This window comes from Lepisosteus oculatus, unplaced genomic scaffold (genome assembly GCF_040954835.1).
Source record: "Lepisosteus oculatus isolate fLepOcu1 unplaced genomic scaffold, fLepOcu1.hap2 HAP2_SCAFFOLD_67, whole genome shotgun sequence".
Classification (NCBI taxonomy): Eukaryota; Metazoa; Chordata; class Actinopteri; order Semionotiformes; family Lepisosteidae; genus Lepisosteus; species Lepisosteus oculatus.
The window spans coordinates 94,323-106,992 of NW_027168224.1; the positions used below are offsets into that span (position 1 = coordinate 94,323).

At 52.4% G+C, this 12,670-nt stretch overlaps 12 non-coding genes across 12 annotated transcripts; all 12 read left to right on the forward strand.

Moving 5' to 3' along the window:
* The first annotated feature begins 4,395 nt into the window (after positions 1-4,395).
* Positions 4,396-4,512, forward strand: LOC138233401 (U5 spliceosomal RNA). The gene has a single exon (XR_011187513.1). It is a non-coding gene; the product is annotated as a U5 spliceosomal RNA (small nuclear RNA).
* A 391-nt stretch (positions 4,513-4,903) lies between these two features.
* Positions 4,904-5,020, forward strand: LOC138233382 (U5 spliceosomal RNA). The gene has a single exon (XR_011187494.1). It is a non-coding gene; the product is annotated as a U5 spliceosomal RNA (small nuclear RNA).
* A 391-nt stretch (positions 5,021-5,411) lies between these two features.
* On the forward strand, positions 5,412-5,528 carry LOC138233384 (U5 spliceosomal RNA). Its single transcript, XR_011187496.1, has one exon. It is a non-coding gene; the product is annotated as a U5 spliceosomal RNA (small nuclear RNA).
* A 391-nt stretch (positions 5,529-5,919) lies between these two features.
* LOC138233385 (U5 spliceosomal RNA) lies at positions 5,920-6,036 on the forward strand. The gene has a single exon (XR_011187497.1). It is a non-coding gene; the product is annotated as a U5 spliceosomal RNA (small nuclear RNA).
* A 387-nt stretch (positions 6,037-6,423) lies between these two features.
* On the forward strand, positions 6,424-6,540 carry LOC138233390 (U5 spliceosomal RNA). The gene has a single exon (XR_011187502.1). It is a non-coding gene; the product is annotated as a U5 spliceosomal RNA (small nuclear RNA).
* Positions 6,541-6,931: 391 nt separating this feature from the next.
* On the forward strand, positions 6,932-7,048 carry LOC138233386 (U5 spliceosomal RNA). Its single transcript, XR_011187498.1, has one exon. It is a non-coding gene; the product is annotated as a U5 spliceosomal RNA (small nuclear RNA).
* A 391-nt stretch (positions 7,049-7,439) lies between these two features.
* On the forward strand, positions 7,440-7,556 carry LOC138233399 (U5 spliceosomal RNA). The gene has a single exon (XR_011187511.1). It is a non-coding gene; the product is annotated as a U5 spliceosomal RNA (small nuclear RNA).
* A 391-nt stretch (positions 7,557-7,947) lies between these two features.
* On the forward strand, positions 7,948-8,064 carry LOC138233409 (U5 spliceosomal RNA). Its single transcript, XR_011187521.1, has one exon. It is a non-coding gene; the product is annotated as a U5 spliceosomal RNA (small nuclear RNA).
* Positions 8,065-8,455: 391 nt separating this feature from the next.
* On the forward strand, positions 8,456-8,572 carry LOC138233387 (U5 spliceosomal RNA). The gene has a single exon (XR_011187499.1). It is a non-coding gene; the product is annotated as a U5 spliceosomal RNA (small nuclear RNA).
* A 391-nt stretch (positions 8,573-8,963) lies between these two features.
* LOC138233400 (U5 spliceosomal RNA) lies at positions 8,964-9,080 on the forward strand. The gene has a single exon (XR_011187512.1). It is a non-coding gene; the product is annotated as a U5 spliceosomal RNA (small nuclear RNA).
* A 391-nt stretch (positions 9,081-9,471) lies between these two features.
* On the forward strand, positions 9,472-9,588 carry LOC138233404 (U5 spliceosomal RNA). The gene has a single exon (XR_011187516.1). It is a non-coding gene; the product is annotated as a U5 spliceosomal RNA (small nuclear RNA).
* A 1,141-nt stretch (positions 9,589-10,729) lies between these two features.
* LOC138233392 (U5 spliceosomal RNA) lies at positions 10,730-10,846 on the forward strand. The gene has a single exon (XR_011187504.1). It is a non-coding gene; the product is annotated as a U5 spliceosomal RNA (small nuclear RNA).
* Positions 10,847-12,670: the final 1,824 nt, after the last annotated feature.

Sequence of the window (12,670 nt, forward strand, 5' to 3'; positions counted from 1 at the left end):
TTGCATCAGTTTTTTGTTTAAGATTGGCAATTTGTTCTGCCAATTTACTGTTCCCATCTCTTCTCCAAAATACACCCCCAGGACCTTAATTCTCTTCTCTTGCAGCCTGAGATCATGTCCTTCTTTTGGCTCCCTCCAGTTCTGATAAAAAATCTCGCTCTTTGATTTGTTAATTTTTGCAGAGGAAGCCAAAGAGAACCGATCACAGCACTGCAGAGCTCTACTAATTGAGGCATTGTCAGAGAGGAGCAGGGTGACGTCATCCATGTATAGAGATGTCTTTACCTCTCCTCCCCCACTTCCAGGTACTGGTATCCCATTAATGGCCTGATCCTGGCGCAAGGCACAGGCTAAGGGCTCCATAGCCAAAACGAATAACAAGGGGGATAATGGCCAGCCCTGCCTCACAACAGACTTCAAAGGGGCGTGATCTATTGCCATTAACCATTACTCTGCTGTTGCTACCTGTGTACAGCAGGTTAATCCACTTTCTCATGATGGGGCCAAACTTCATGTGCTCAAGTACCGAAGTTAAGTACTGCCGGTTTAGGCGGTCAAAGGCCTTTTCTAGGTCTACACCTGAAATGCACAGAGGGAGGGAGCGATCCTCTGAGTACAGACAGACATCCCTCAACAAGGCCAGGTTGTCGCTCATCAGGCATCCTGCTATCCCACAAGTCTGTTCTTTCCCTACCAGTGAGGCCACTACATTTTGTAGGCGCAGGAAAAGGGCTTTGGACAGGATCTTAGTGTCCACGCCTAACAGGCTGAGGGGTCTCCAGTTCTTTATGTCATTCTTTGCTCCTTTCTTAAACAAGAGAGAGATAGTGCCTTCTCTTAAGGAGTCAGGCAGCAATTCTGTCTTATAGCTTTCCTCGAATAGGAGCAGCAGCGGATCCTGAAGCAGATCCCAAAAGGTGCAATAAAATTCTTTAGGGAGCCCGTCAGCACCCGGAGTTTTCCCCTTCTGTAAGCTCTCCATAGCCTGTCTCAGCTCTTCTACTGTCAAATCCCTCTCAAGTACTTCCCTATCTTCTTCACTCAAAACGTTTTCTAGCTTTGAGGTAAAAAAATGAATTTCTTCATCCTTTACCTCTGTAGAGCTGTACAGTCTTGAGTAGAAGGCCTCGGTGCAGGAGAGGATAGCACTCGGCTCTGTTCTCTCTCGTCCCTCCTCATCAACTACACTTTCCATGACAGACTTGGAGCCTTCCACTTTCCTGAAAAAGAGGCGAGAACACTTCTCATTTTCTTCCAAGAACTGCACTCGACTACTTTCTTCGGCTATGCTCCGGATGTCCTTTTTTAAAAGGGTGATATCCTCGAGCACATCGAAGCCACTGTGCATCATCGTGTAGAGACGCTGCAGCTGCCTCTGTTTCCTGGCTAGCACTCCTCTCCGTCTGGCAGCAGCCTTCCTTCCCTCAGCCATGAAAAAGGCCTTTGTCCTCACCTTCACCTCCTCCCACCACTCTCCTACTGACCCGTACAGACACTGCAAGGACAGCCACTGTGATAGTTTCTCCTTGTAGCAGGATACTACCCCCTCGTTCTCTAGCAGCTTTGTGTTGAGTTTCCAGATGCCTGGGCCAAAGCCCTGGAGTTCCACTCTACGACCTAAAGCCTGATGATCTGAGAAGAAGACAGGCTGAAGAGTGACCCCAACAACTTTCACTCTCTCTGAGACAAAGCAATAGTCAATTCTGGAGCTGCTATTCCTCCCTGACCATGTATATCCTGCTGTTGTGGGATATATACATCTATATGTGTCTGAGAGTTTAAAGTCTTGAACTAAGTTTTGCAGGGCCAGTGACCTGGAATCCAATTTTATCAGAGAGCTAGACTGCCTGTCTGTGTGCTCTAAGATACAATTAAAATCCCCTCCCACTATCACGTCTGTGCTACATAACAATAGGTGAGAGAGTGCCTTGAGTAGCTCCACCCTTCCTCCCACGTCAGTAGGGCAATACACATTGAATATCCGCAGGTTAATGGTCCCCCATTCCACATCCACACACAGCAACCTGCCATCTATGACCCTCTGAATACTTTTCAATTTGAATGCCCATCCTTTGAAAAGAATGGCCACGCCAGAGGCTCTGTTGTTATTGTCCCCTGACCAAACAGAAAGCCCTTTATCCCACCTTTCTTCAAAGCTTTTATACCTCTCTTGATAGGCTAAAGCACACTCCTGCAACATCAACACATCTCCCTCTCTCTGCTGGAGGTAATCAAAGACAGACTGGCATTTAACTCTGTCATTGATACCTCTGGTGTTAAGAGATATTATGTTTAGAGCCATATTACATAAGAAAGTGGAACCAGTCTTTACAAAACACATTTCTCTTCTGTCTCACCTGGTCCCTTCTTCTTTTTCTTTTTCTTCTTACCAATTTCCTGCCAGCCATCCTCTGAATGAGCCTTCATCAGGGTGGCAGCAGTAAAAGCATTCACGGAGTCCATTTCAAGGAAGGGGGTAGAGGGAGGGGTGGAGGGGTTCCAGCTGTTCCCATCGCCATGCTCTCCTTCCTCCTCGCTCGGGGAGAAAACAGAGTCATTTTTCCTTTTCCTCAAGTCCAGCTCCTGGGAGCACTGAGGGGAAAGGGGTGCAGCCGATGCACCAGTCTCCTCTTCCCCCTCACCAACCATTTGCTGCAGATCCTCTGTGATGGACTGGATGGAGGAGAGGAGGGCATCTGTAGCACTTGCAGAGTCTGAGAAAAGCAGCTCCGCTGAATCCTGGGTATCCTCGCTGGACCCGCTCCACCGGGGGGCCCCACACTGGCCCTCGTTCTGAGGAGCAGGAGTGGGGGAGGGGTCCTCGCTGTTCTCGGGGGTTTTCAAACCCTCGTGCTTGTCTGGTGCAGTCTGTTGTGGGGGCGTAGTGGATTTCTCTTCCACCGGCCCCGGAACCACAGCAGGGCAGATCCTGGCTGGAGGCTGAGACTTTATCAAACAAGGGTTCTTTGTTTGACTTGTTGTTTGCTTTGGCTTTTCGGGCCGGTTTGGCTGAAACAAGCACTGCCTCATCCTTTCTCATTTTGAGTTTATTGGCGTAGGCATGAGGGCAGTTTATAAAAACGTGTCCTTCCAAGCCAAGTAAATTGCACTTTGGCAGCATTGAACAGTCAGAGGCTAAATGTCCCTGTTTGCCACAGGTCTTGCAGCATTTCACAGTGCAGGGCGATGCCAGGTGTCCCACAGCGCCGACACACCTTTGGTTGTCCCACATAAAAAACATAGCCATTGCAGGCGCCCAGCCAGATTGTAGAGGGCAGGTGCCTTAAGCCTCCATTTACATTGTCCGGTAGCAAGCGAACCTCGAATTTCCTTGCTCCTGCTTTTATACCGTCAACATATCTAACCTCAGTTCCATGGTGGACGGTGCAGTACTGGTTAAGCCAGGTGTGAATGTCCTCCGTCTTTTTTGAAGGTACAGGCATTGAGCATTGGTGGTTCAGTGTTAGAATTCTCGCCTGCCACGCGGGAGGCTTGGTTTTGATTCCCAGCCAATGCAGTGGCTTTTGCAACTCGCAACTGAAAACCCACTGAAGCTAAGCGGGTGTGAGCTAGGTCAGTACCCGGATGAGGGTGAGCTACAGGGAAAAACAAAGCTTCCAGCTGGAAGCGGTGTTAATGGTGCCGGCGGGGGGGCGCTCACCCTGAGGTCTGTGCGGGTCCCAATGCCCCAGTATAGTGACGGAGATGCTGTGTTGTAAGAGGGCGCTGTCTTTTGGATGAGATGTAAAACCGAGGTCACAGCGCTCTGTGGTCATTAAAAATGACCACCAAAACCTTTGACAAAAGCTCTTGGTAATTGATGGTCTTCAAAAATGCTTCTCCTTTAGGTACATTTTAAATCAGCTGAAAAATGCTGTGAAATGGGGGGCATTTCAGGCCAGTGTAGGATTTTGGTTACAAGAACCATGAAAGTGCACAAGAAAGCCCGTACACTGAATTACACGGCTTTCTATTCAAAAGAGGACAAAAGAAATTCCCTGAGTTCGATTTTTTGCAGCACTGAGAGGGGCACTGTTGCGAGGCCAGTTAGCTCAGTTGGTTAGAGCGTGGTGCTAATAACGCCAAGGTTGTTGGGTCCGGCCGTCTGATTGGCGTTCTTTTCTTTGGGGGGCGGGAAGTGTCCGGCCGCAGGGGATCTTGGGACCTTGCCTGCATAGCGGCTTCCCAGAGTGCGTCGTTTCCGGCACAGTGTGGCCGGGTGTTTTCCGAGTTATCGCACGGATTGGTCACGCTCGCAAGCCGTGAGCCGCAGGCGATGAGCCCGGAGCTGAACGGGCCCCACTGGCTAGTTTGTAAGGCCAGGTGCATTGCCAACCACGACCGGCAGCGCAGAGGCTTTGAAGGCGGCCTGGGCTCCTGTAGCTGTGCAGCCACGCACTCTGGTTTCTTTTCATGTTGTACAAATCTTTCGCCTTTTACTAAAGATTTCCGTGGAGAGGAGCATGAAGGAGTTCCATGCAATTTTTGTGCTTCCCTGCCTTCGGGTGGGGCGCAGCCTGGCTGGTCAAAGAGAGAAAACAAAAACGCCCGCAATCGGTCTTGTTATGGCGATTGTGGCAGTCTGCTCCGCGAGTCCACGGTCTCCGGCCGTCTGATTGGCGCTCTTTTCTTTGGGGGGCGGGAAGTGTCCGGCCGCAGGGGATCTTGGGACCTCGCTTTGCATAGCGGCTTCCCAGAGTGCGTCGTTTCCGGCACAGTGTGGCCGGGTGTTTTCCGAGTTATCGCACGGATTGGTCACGCTCGCAAGCCGTGAGCCGCAGGCGATGAGCCCGGAGCTGAACGGGCCCCACTGGCTAGTTTGTAAGGCCAGGTGCATTGCCAACCACGACCGGCAGCGCAGAGGCTTTGAAGGCGGCCTGGGCTCCTGCAGCTGTGCAGCCACGCACTCTGGTTTCTCTTCATCTCGTACAAATCTTTCGCCTTTTACTAAAGATTTCCGTGGAGAGGAGCATGAATGAGTTCCATGCAATTTTTGTGCTTCCCTGCCTTCGGGTGGGGCGCAGCCTGGCTGGTCAAAGAGAGAAAACAAAAACGCTCGCAATCGGTCTTGTTATGGCGATTGTGGCAGTCTGCTCCGCGAGTCCACGGTCTCCGGCCGTCTGATTGGCGCTCTTTTCTTTGGGGGGCGGGAAGTGTCCGGCCGCAGGGGATCTTGGGACCTCACTTTGCATAGCGGCTTCCCAGAGTGCGTCATTTCCGGCACAGTGTGGCCGGGTGTTTTCCGAGTTATCGCACGGATTGGTCACGCTCGCAAGCCGTGAGCCGCAGGCGATGAGCCTGGAGCTGAACGGGCCCCACTGGCTAGTTTGTAAGGCCAGGTGCATTGCCAACCACGACCGGCAGCGCAGAGGCTTTGAAGGCGGCCTGGGCTCCTGTAGCTGTGCAGCCACGCACTCTGGTTTCTCTTCATCTCGTACAAATCTTTCGCCTTTTACTAAAGATTTCCGTGGAGAGGAGCATGAATGAGTTCCATGCAATTTTTGTGCTTCCCTGCCTTCGGGTGGGGCGCAGCCTGGCTGGTCAAAAAGAGAAAACAAAAACGCTCGCAATCGGTCTTGTTATGGCGATTGTGGCAGTCTGCTCCGCGAGTCCTCGGTCTCCGGCCGTCTGATTGGCGCTCTTTTCTTTGGGGGTTGGGAAGTGTCCGGCCGCAGGGGATCTTGGGACCTCGCTTTGCATAGCGGCTTCCCAGAGTGCGTCGTTTCCGGCACAGTGTGGCCGGGTGTTTTCCGAGTTATCGCACGGATTGGTCACGCTCGCAAGCCGTGAGCCGCAGGCGATGAGCCCGGAGCTGAACGGGCCCCACTGGCTAGTTTGTAAGGCCAGGTGCATTGCCAACCACGACCGGCAGCGCAGAGGCTTTGAAGGCGGCCTGGGCTCCTGCAGCTGTGCAGCCGCGCACTCTGGTTTCTCTTCATCTCGTACAAATCTTTCGCCTTTTACTAAAGATTTCCGTGGAGAGGAGCATGAACGAGTTCCATGCAATTTTTGTGCTTCCCTGCCTTTGGGTGGGGCGCAGCCTGGCTGGTCAAAGAGAGAAAACAAAAACGCTCGCAATCGGTCTTGTTATGGCGATTGTGGCAGTCTGCTCCGCGAGTCCTCGGTCTCCGGCCGTCTGATTGGCGCTCTTTTCTTTGGGGGTTGGGAAGTGTCCGGCCGCAGGGGATCTTGGGACCTCGCTTTGCATAGCGGCTTCCCAGAGTGCGTCGTTTCCGGCACAGTGTGGCCGGGTGTTTTCCGAGTTATTGGAATGGTCACGCTCGCAAGCCGTGAGCCGCAGGCGATGAGCCCGGAGCTGAACGGGCCCCACTGGCTAGTTTGTAAGGCCAGGTGCATTGCCAACCACGACCGGCAGCGCAGAGGCTTTGAAGGCGGCCTGGGCTCCTGCAGCTGTGCAGCCACACACTCTGGTTTCTCTTCATCTCGTACAAATCTTTCGCCTTTTACTAAAGATTTCCGTGGAGAGGAGCATGAATGCGTTCCATGCAATTTTTGTGCTTCCCTGCCTTCGGGTGGGGCGCAGCCTGGCTGGTCAAAGAGAGAAAACAAAAACGCCCGCAATCGGTCTTGTTATGGCGATTGTGGCAGTCTGCTCCGCGAGTCCACGGTCTCCGGCCGTCTGATTGGCGCTCTTTTCTTTGGGGGGCGGGAAGTGTCCGGCCGCAGGGGATCTTGGGACCTCGCTTTGCATAGCGGCTTCCCAGAGTGCGTCATTTCCGGCACAGTGTGGCCGGGTGTTTTCCGAGTTATCGCACGGATTCGGCACGATCGCAAGCCGTGAGCCGCAGGCGATGAGCCCGGAGCTGAACGGGCCCCACTGGCTCGTTTGTAAGGCCAGGTGTATTGCCAACCACGACCGGCAGGGCAGAGGCTTTGAAGGTGGCCTGGGCTCCTGCAGCTGTGTAGCCACGCACTCTGGTTTCTCTTCATCTCGTACAAATCTTTCGCCTTTTACTAAAGATTTCCGTGGAGAGGAGCATGAACGAGTTCCATGCAATTTTTGTGCTTCCCTGCCTTCGGGTGGGGCGCAGCCTGGCTGGTCAAAGAGAGAAAACAAAAACGCTCGCAATCGGTCTTGTTATGGCGATTGTGGCAGTCTGCTCCGCGAGTCCTCGGTCTCCGGCCGTCTGATTGGCGCTCTTTTCTTTGGGGGTTGGGAAGTGTCCAGCCGCAGGGGATCTTGGGACCTCGCTTTGCATAGCGGCTTCCCAGAGTGCGTCGTTTCCGGCACAGTGTGGCCGGGTGTTTTCCGAGTTATCGCACGGATTGGTCACGCTCGCAAGCCGTGAGCCGCAGGCGATGAGCCCGGAGCTGAACGGGCCCCACTGGCTAGTTTGTAAGGCCAGGTGCATTGCCAACCACGACCGGCAGCGCAGAGGCTTTGAAGGCGGCCTGGGCTCCTGCAGCTGTGCAGCCACGCACTCTGGTTTCTCTTCATCTCGTACAAATCTTTCGCCTTTTACTAAAGATTTCCGTGGAGAGGGGCATGAATGCGTTCCATGCAATTTTTGTGCTTCCCTGCCTTCGGGTGGGGCGCAGCCTGGCTGGTCAAAGAGAGAAAACAAAAACGCCCGCAATCGGTCTTGTTATGACGATTGTGGCAGTCTGCTCCGCGAGTCCACGGTCTCCGGCCGTCTGATTGGCGCTCTTTTCTTTGGGGGGCGGGAAGTGTCCGGCCGCAGGGGATCTTGGGACCTCGCTTTGCATAGCGGCTTCCCAGAGTGCGTCATTTCCGGCACAGTGTGGCCGGGTGTTTTCCGAGTTATCGCACGGATTCGGCACGCTCGCAAGCCGTGAGCCGCAGGCGATGAGCCCGGAGCTGAACGGGCCCCACTGGCTCGTTTGTAAGGCCAGGTGTATTGCCAACCACGACCGGCAGGGCAGAGGCTTTGAAGGTGGCCTGGGCTCCTGCAGCTGTGCAGCCACGCACTCTGGTTTCTCTTCATCTCGTACAACTCTTTCGCCTTTTACTAAAGATTTCCGTGGAGAGGAGCATGAATGCGTTCCATGCAATTTTTGTGCTTCCCTGCCTTCGGGTGGGGCGCAGCCTGGCTGGTCAAAGAGAGAAAACAAAAACGCCCGCAATCGGTCTTGTTATGGCGATTGTGGCAGTCTGCTCCGCGAGTCCACGGTCTCCGGCCGTCTGATTGGCGCTCTTTTCTTTGGGGGGCGGGAAGTGTCCGGCCGCAGGGGATCTTGGGACCTCGCTTTGCATAGCGGCTTCCCAGAGTGCGTCATTTCCGGCACAGTGTGGCCGGGTGTTTTCCGAGTTATCGCACGGATTCGGCACGATCGCAAGCCGTGAGCCGCAGGCGATGAGCCCGGAGCTGAACGGGCCCCACTGGCTCGTTTGTAAGGCCAGGTGTATTGCCAACCACGACCGGCAGGGCAGAGGCTTTGAAGGTGGCCTGGGCTCCTGCAGCTGTGTAGCCACGCACTCTGGTTTCTCTTCATCTCGTACAAATCTTTCGCCTTTTACTAAAGATTTCCGTGGAGAGGAGCATGAACGAGTTCCATGCAATTTTTGTGCTTCCCTGCCTTCGGGTGGGGCGCAGCCTGGCTGGTCAAAGAGAGAAAACAAAAACGCTCGCAATCGGTCTTGTTATGGCGATTGTGGCAGTCTGCTCCGCGAGTCCTCGGTCTCCGGCCGTCTGATTGGCGCTCTTTTCTTTGGGGGTTGGGAAGTGTCCAGCCGCAGGGGATCTTGGGACCTCGCTTTGCATAGCGGCTTCCCAGAGTGCGTCGTTTCCGGCACAGTGTGGCCGGGTGTTTTCCGAGTTATCGCACGGATTGGTCACGCTCGCAAGCCGTGAGCCGCAGGCGATGAGCCCGGAGCTGAACGGGCCCCACTGGCTAGTTTGTAAGGCCAGGTGCATTGCCAACCACGACCGGCAGCGCAGAGGCTTTGAAGGCGGCCTGGGCTCCTGCAGCTGTGCAGCCACGCACTCTGGTTTCTCTTCATCTCGTACAAATCTTTCGCCTTTTACTAAAGATTTCCGTGGAGAGGGGCATGAATGCGTTCCATGCAATTTTTGTGCTTCCCTGCCTTCGGGTGGGGCGCAGCCTGGCTGGTCAAAGAGAGAAAACAAAAACGCCCGCAATCGGTCTTGTTATGGCGATTGTGGCAGTCTGCTCCGCGAGTCCACGGTCTCCGGCCGTCTGATTGGCGCTCTTTTCTTTGGGGGGCGGGAAGTGTCCGGCCGCAGGGGATCTTGGGACCTCGCTTTGCATAGCGGCTTCCCAGAGTGCGTCATTTCCGGCACAGTGTGGCCGGGTGTTTTCCGAGTTATCGCACGGATTCGGCACGCTCGCAAGCCGTGAGCCGCAGGCGATGAGCCCGGAGCTGAACGGGCCCCACTGGCTCGTTTGTAAGGCCAGGTGTATTGCCAACCACGACCGGCAGGGCAGAGGCTTTGAAGGTGGCCTGGGCTCCTGCAGCTGTGCAGCCACGCACTCTGGTTTCTCTTCATCTCGTACAACTCTTTCGCCTTTTACTAAAGATTTCCGTGGAGAGAAGCATGAACGAGTTCCATGCAATTTTTGTGCTTCCCTGCCTTCGGGTGGGGCGCAGCCTGGCTGGTCAAAGAGAGAAAACAAAAACGCTCGCAATCGGTCTTGTTATGGCGATTGTGGCAGTCTGCTCCGCGAGTCCTCGGTCTCCGGCCGTCTGATTGGCGCTCTTTTCTTTGGGGGGCGGGAAGTGTCCGGCCGCAGGGGATCTTGGGACCTCGCTTTGCATAGCGGCTTCCCAGAGTGCGTCGTTTCCGGCACGGTGTGGCCGGGTGTTTTCCGAGTTATCGCACGGATTGGGCACGCTCGCAAGCCGTGAGCCGCAGGCGATGAGCCCGGAGCTGAACGGGCCCCACTGGCTCGTTTGTAAGGCCAGGTGTATTGCCAACCACGACCGGCAGGGCAGAGGCCTTGAAGGCGGCCTGGGCTCCTGCACAGCACCCACCCACTGTGTCCCACAGCACCATAGCGCCGACACACCTTTGGTTGTCCCACATAAAAAACATAGCCATTGCAGGCGCCCAGCTGGATTGTAGAGGGCAGGTGCCTTAAGCCTCCATTTACATTGTCCGGTAGCAAGCGAACCTCGAATTTCCTTGCTCCTGTTTTTATACCGTCAACATCTCTAACCTCAGTTCCATGGTGGACGGTGCAGTACTGCTTAAGCCAGGTGTGAATGTCCTCCGTCTTTGCCATTTCCGAGAACATAACAACATGCACCGTTTTCCTCTCTCTCTGTGTCAGAGGCTGCAAGTTGATCTTCTCAAGGGCAGGAACTTTCCCTCTTTTTGCCTCAAACACATCCACACATTGTTCAAACAGAGAATAGGTAGCAAAAACAACCTCAAATTCTTTCTGACCTGGGAGAGCGAAGATGAAATCCAAGTGCCGAGGTTCAAAGCCAAGTTCCTTCTGTAACACTTTTCTGCTGAACTGCATACGATCCATGAAGAGGTCATCCAAAAGCTCAAAACGTACAGCATTCTTGCGGGATCCAAAGGTTGCCATCTCAAACTGCAAAACAAACACTGCTTCCACAAAACAAGAAAACAATCCAACTACAGGCTGATCAAGGTATCTCCCCTGCCAGGTAAGCTGAGAGCCACTGGCTCGTTTGTAAGGCCAGGTGCATTGACAACCACGACTGGCAGGGCAGAGGACTTGAAGGCGGCCTGGGCTCCTGCAGCTGTCCAGCCACGCACTCTGGTTTCTCTTCATCTCGTACAAATCTTTTGCCTTTTACTAAAGATTTCCATGGAGAGGAGCATGAATGAGTTCCATACAATTTTTGTGCTTCCCTGCCTTCGGGTGGGGCGCAGCTGGGCTGGTCAAAGAGAGAAAACAAAACCGCTCACAATCGCTCTTACAATGCAGTAAGTAGCACAGGCTACTTAGGGAGTAGGCTCTTCTTCTTCTTCTTCTTCTTTTTCACAGCCTTAGTCCCAGACTGTCCTGGGGTCAGCTGCTTTGGTTGCTCTTCTCCATTTGTCTCTGTCGAGCACATCTTCCTCACTCACTTCACATACCTCCATATCTTTTCTCACACAATCTATCCATCTCTTTCTAGGCCTGCCTCTTCCATTGTTACCTTCCACCTCAAATTCCATTACCCTCTTTGTTACTTCCTCAAAGTCCCTCCTCATGATATGTCCATACCACCGTAACCTCGCCTCTCGCATCTTCTCAACCACATCCACCACCCTACATTGTCTACGGATTTCTTCATTTCTGATCTTATCCTTCATTGAAATCTGCAGAATCCATCTCAACATCCTCATTTCAGTTCTTCTCATCAAGTTCTCTTCCCTCTTTCCAACTGCCAAGCATTCAGCTCCATATAGTAGTACAGGTCTAATCACAGTCTTGTACATTTTGCACTTTAACTTTCTGGGAATTTTCCTGTCACAGATTATTCCAGTTATCTCTCTCCACTTGTTCCATCCAGCTTTCACTCTTTGTTTTACTGCCTCCAGTGTTTCTCCTCCCTTTACCAGTTTTGATCCAAGGTATTTAAAGTCATCAACTTGTTTCAGTTTTCCTCCATTTGTCTCCTCAACATTGGTCATAGTATCTCCTCTTCTCTCCATTACCATTATTTCAGATTTTTGTGCATTCATTTTCAGTCCACCCTTTTCCAGACTCCTCTGCCATTTGAACACTTTCTCCCGTAGTTCTACTTCTGAGTCTGCCATCAGTGCCACATCATCAGCAAAGATGAGTTCCCAAGGCACTTCTGTTCTTACCTCCTCTGTCAGTGTGTCAATAATGTTTATGAAAAGGAAAGAACTTAGTGCTGATCCTTGGTGTACTCCAACTGTGATTTCAAACTCTTTTGTCTCTCCCTGTTGTGTTATCATCTTCGTAGTTGCATCTCTATAGGTTGCTTGAACTAACTTCACCATGCTTTCTGGTACTCCTTTCTTCCTCAAGCACCAATACACCACCTCTCTGGGCACACGGTCATATGCCTTCTCCAAGTCCAGAAAGGCCACATACAGCTTTTTCCCTTTCTCTAGTGTCTTCTCCTGTAACTGTCTCATCACAAAAATGGCATCTGTTGTGCTTTTCCCCACTGAGAATCCAAATTGTGAGTTGTGGATCCTGATTATCTTCCTGAGTCTCTTGTCCAGAATTTTTTCCAGGATTTTCAATCCATGTTCCAGAAGTTTTATTCCTCTATAGTTTTAACACTCCATTGGGTCTCCTTTCTCCTTGTAGATGGTAACCATACTGCTTTTTGTCCATTCTTCTGGAATTCTCTCTTCCTTTGCAATATTGTTTAGCAATCTCGTCAGCCACTGAATCCCCTCTTCATCGAGGTTCTTAAAGTGTTCTGCTGCTATTCCTGATGGTCCAGTTGCTTTGCCCACTTTCATCTCTTTGATAGCTTCTGTCACTTCCTTTACTGAAATTTCTTGGATTGGTCCACACACTACGTCTGCCTCCACTAGGTTCTCCCTCTCATTTTCTACATTTAACAGATTTTTGAAGTACTCCAGCCATCTTTGCTTGATCTGTTCTTCTTTAATCAAGACTCTGCCTTCTCCATCCTTGAGTCCCGCCACCCGGATAATATCTTTTTTCTGTCTCGCTCTATGTTTAGCAATCTTGTAGATTTGGTCCTCTCCTTCCTTTGTTT